Consider the following 5,000-nt stretch of genomic DNA (forward strand, 5'->3'; position numbering starts at 1 on the left):
ACATTTTTAGCGTTCTTCCGAATAGATTTGGATTGAACTTGGTTACGCTGATTGTTTCAGCAGTTTCACCAAAACCTATGATGGATCCATAATGATTGAAAGAATGTTGGTGTTCAGAAAATACCAAAAAGTCAAATGCAGTCGAAATAGATAAAGGAGCCATGTGCCTCTTCCTCACAGGAAGTAGAAAGAAAAGAGAGAGAGAGAGAGAGAGAGAGAGAGAGAGAGAGAAAGAGAGAGAAAGAGAAAGGGCTCTTGCTGTCATAAAAGTCTGGCAGTCACCAGCTGTGTGTGTGTGTGTGTGTGTGTGTGTGTGTGTGTGTGTGTGTGTGTGTGTGTGTGTGTGTGTGTGTGTGTGTGTGTGTGTGTGTGTGTGTGTGTGTGTGTTCAGGGGGCTGGGTTAAAGGTCGATCGGTATGTGTGTGGGGGGGAGTCAAGCAGAGACCTCAGATGGGCTATAGAGATCAGAAGAGAGAGAAAGGGATGATGTGAGTGTGTGTGTGTGTGTGTGTGTGTGTGTGTGTGTGTGTGTGTGTGTGTGTGTGTGTGTGTGTGTGTGTGGTTGGTTTCCAGGTGAGGGGGCCACGGGAGGGGGGGTCCTCTCCTCTCCGGCCAATCTGGGGCCCGGGGCCTCATTCACATGGTAATGAGAGTGTAAAATCACATCTGTTACCCCCTCCACACACACACACACACACACACACACACACACACACACACGCAGACACGCACGCACGAGCGCGCAGACACACACACACACACACACACACACACACACACACACACACACACACACGCACGAGTGCGCAGACACACACACATGCACGCACGAGCGAGCAGACACACACACACACACACACAGACTCAATGTTGCCAAGTATAAGTGGCTTTGGGCATGTTTTTCTGTAAAGTTGCTTACAAATATTGGTAGTCACATTTGTTTTTTGTTTTATTTCATTTTGCTTGTTTCTGTTGTGTAGTTGCTTATTTGGGCTTGCTCCTTTGTTGTTAAACTGATGTTTTTGATAGTTTGCTCTGTTGCAGGATTTGTCTGCAACCCTGAATTCCCTCCATAAGAATAATAATACTTTGTAAACCAGTCTGTAGCCTATAACATATAACAGCTTTTTCAATTTTATTTTTCAGTCTTTCCTTTTAAATGACACATTTCATTCAAGTAAATCTATCCAGGTGCACTAGATAAATATAACAACAGCATAACAAATATAACAACAGTATAACAAATAGCTATGCCAAGTTGACGAAATATGCATCAAATGTGAAATCTGTGCATCAAAATACTGAATTTGACCTCCAATGGGGGACGATTCAAAGACACTGTGTAGTCGCTTCTTTTGGGCTTGTTTCAATCGACCTGGCTGCTTGTTTCTTTCGCAAGATCTGGCAACACTGACACACATGCACGCGCGCACACAGTGGATCTTTGCCACCTGAATAGCATCCCCACCACGTATCAAACAAGCACCAGGAAATGGGGAAGGGTGTGTGTGTGTGTGTGTGTGTGTGTGGGGGTGTGTGTGTGTGTGTGTGTGTGTGTGTGTGTGTGTGTGTGTGTGTGTGCTCTCCTCATCCCCAGCAGGCAACCGGCAAACTCGACCCTCTCCAATCAGCAAATGAGAGAACGTGCACACGCATGCACGCTCTCTCTCTCTCTCACACACACACACACACGCACGCACAGGAGAGGTGGCCTCGGCCCTCTGGAGAAAGCAGGCGACTCTTCGACACTGTTACCAACTGCCCAATTAGCTACAAGCCGGGGGAAAGGGGGGGTGCTCATCGTCACAGCAGCAACCCCCCCCCCCCCCCCCCCTTCACCTACCCCCCCCCCCCCCCCTTCACCTATCCATTCAGCTTGATCCCCATGCCTGTGCGCCCATGTAAAATGCCACAGTGCCCATAAGCAATGCACTGAGTTTAAAGAGTCAAAAGGGGGCAAAAGAGATACAAAAAAGTAGCCTGGTAAACCAGCCGGTCAAGTGAACTCACATTTCCGGTCCCGCAGAACGAAATGAAATGTGAGTCTGGTTTACCAGGCTAACAAAAAAGTAGAAAGGTTTCAATATGACATCTTCATCAGTGTCTAATGTGGAGAATTTGGGTTTGGTAAATGGACTGTCTTTATAGAGCACATGTTATGTAGGCCTAGTCTATCGACTACCCAAAGCACTTTTACATGAATACCTCACATTCACCCATTCACACACCATGCAAGGCGCTAACTGCTCATCAGGAGCAGTTAGAGGTTCAGTGTCTTGCTCAAGGACACTTCGACACACTATCGGGAGGAGCCAGCCTCGAACCGGGAACCTTCCGATTGCCAGGCGACAGCTCTACCTCCTGAGCCCCCCCCCAACTATCTTTTTTAATGGGCAGTTCACCTCAAAGTCAAAACATACACCCACCCTCCCCAGAGGAATATAACAGACCTTGTTGTGAGCAGTTTCATGTATACAGAACTACTTTCTGTCTAGCTAGCAGCTCCACTAGCTGAACTACAAACGCTAGCTGCTAGCTGCTAGCTGCTAGCTAGACAGAAAACAACAAGGTATGTGGCATAGCTTGAGTAACCAGCTCATTATTCCTGCAAACAGACATTGCTGTTGAGTTTTTGAAATTGACTTTTTTGAGTGCTTTGAGCACCACAAGCTGAAGTGCTATTCAGTTCCATTGCATTGGAGAGAAGGCAGACATCTCTACGGCCGATATCTCCAAAACTCTGCAACTCAAACCAAAATGATCTAGATGGATAAATAGCACTACAGGTAAGAGGAAAAATAAGTATTTTTGATTTTGAGATCAACTGTGCCTTTAAGGTTTATATAGATCTTTATCTGATACATTGAGGGCACACTTCACAATAAGCAGTGTCAAAATGATGTCATCTATTTGACAATCAGGTGTTTTGAGTGTATAAAAACCTAAACAAACATTTTTCCAGGAGCAGAATTGATTTTGTTTTGCTCGTATCGCCGGCTGGAGGTGAGACTTCACACACCTGCTTATTCACCTACCGCTACTTCACCATCTGTGTGTGTTTGTGTTTGTGTTTGTGTGTGTGTGTGTGTGTGTGTGTGTGTGTGTGTGTGTGTGTGTGTGTGTGTTCGCGTGCATATGTGTGTGTGTGTGTGTGTTCGCGTGCATGTGTTTGTGTGTCAGACAGCGCTAGCGGCAAAGTACGGCAGGTGTAAGACAGCGAGAGATGACACAACTTAACCTCTCTCTCCATCTCGGTAAACGGCACAGACACGGCGGCGGCCCCACAGCCCCCATGACTTATACATGATGTGGGCGGGCATCAACAGAGCGCGGAGGAGGGCACACTGGAGCCTTTTTCCCTTCTCGCTAGTTGTATTTCTCATGTCGTACCTGTCTTTCTCCTGTAGCCGCGGGAGGGCAAAAACTACACTTTTAATTATGGAGACTTGGGGGATGGACTCCCCGGGAAAGGGGGAAAAAGGGGGGGGGGGTATCCGAGTTGATGTAATTATGATCTTTGCGCGGTCCAGGGGACCCGGGAGGGGGCCCTGGGGTGCTCCTGGGGCTCTTTCCCATGCTAGGTAACACCTTTATTGGTATGAAAGCCGATTTCTGCCAGTGTGATGGGGAAAAAGAGGTCCTGGGAAGCTTTACTTAAAATAATGACTTTGTAACTGATATCAACTAGGATTCACAGATTGCCAAAATAGAATCAATTAAGTCAATTATAAGTCAATAGTGAGACCTAAATCCTAGGTGTAACAAATGTCTTTGTCTAGATGTTGATTACAGTATGATAGAGAAGTGCTAGGTAAAGACATAAAACCAATAGAGAAAAGGTTCAAAATCCTTCTTTCATAATATTTTAGGTTTTGAAAAAACAAAATCCAGGGTAACTCACGAGTGCAACATGAGCCAAAATTACAAGCAACCAATAGGAACCGACACATGTCCAGAAGAGGAAGATCATTTAGAGACAGCTCGGTGAATATACTCTACCACTCATATTTGATCTTCTGAGTATCCTTTTCTGCAGATTTATTTGGGGATACTGTATTTTGTCATGCAATTCTGTTTGTGCAAAATACTACTGTATGTAAATACAATTTATAACAAGATAATTACATTCCAAACTAAAAGTTAAAGATAATGTCAACTGAAAAACCTAAAAAGTCTAACATTTTCATTTCTATACAGCAGCTGCCATAGTCACAATAGTGTGTATGTACTGTATATACTGTACCATAAGCCCTAATTGAGTAGTTTCTTTGGCATGATGTGACTGGGGACCTTGATGTCCTCGAGTCTAACACACAGTCTCATATAGCTACTGTACTGTAAGTAAAAAGAACATTTTGAAAATTGTTCTACCACTCACATTTGATCTTCTGAGGTCTCCTTTCGTGCAAATTTATTTGGGTGTATTTTGTATTTTGTCATATTATTCTGTTTGTACATCCTTGTGTGCAAAATACTATCAAAATACAATTGAGCAAGATAAGTAATTACATTCCAAATTGCTAAAAGTAAAAGAGAATGTCACCTGGAAATCTGAAAAGTCTAACATTTTCATTTCTATACAGTGGCTGGCATCATCACAATGCTATGTGTGTATGTATATAAGCCTTTACATAATTGAGTAGTTTCTTTGGCATGATGTGAATGGGGACCTCTGAATCTAACACACCGTAGTCTCCATATCCTGTAAGTAAAAAAGGAAATTTTGATCTAAGGCCTCCCCCTCCTTACCTACCCCTGGGTTCCCCTGTTTCTGTCAATCCTTTTTTTTTGTTTTTGATCAGTGGCATGAAAGAGCGGAGCGCGTGTGAGCGCCCAGGTACCCGGGGTACAGCGAGGTGCTAATTAGCTCGGCGGGATAATTGATGTGTAGATTACACCGCTGAACAAATGCACCGACTTGTTTGTTCTTCGCACTTCTCCGCTCCCCCACCCCCCTTTTACCTCGGCCCTAATGAACAATTTACCTGCCGTGTAAAGGA

Source organism: Poromitra crassiceps, assembly GCF_964638095.1.
Source record: "Poromitra crassiceps genome assembly, chromosome: 3".
Taxonomy (NCBI): Eukaryota; Metazoa; Chordata; class Actinopteri; order Beryciformes; family Melamphaidae; genus Poromitra; species Poromitra crassiceps.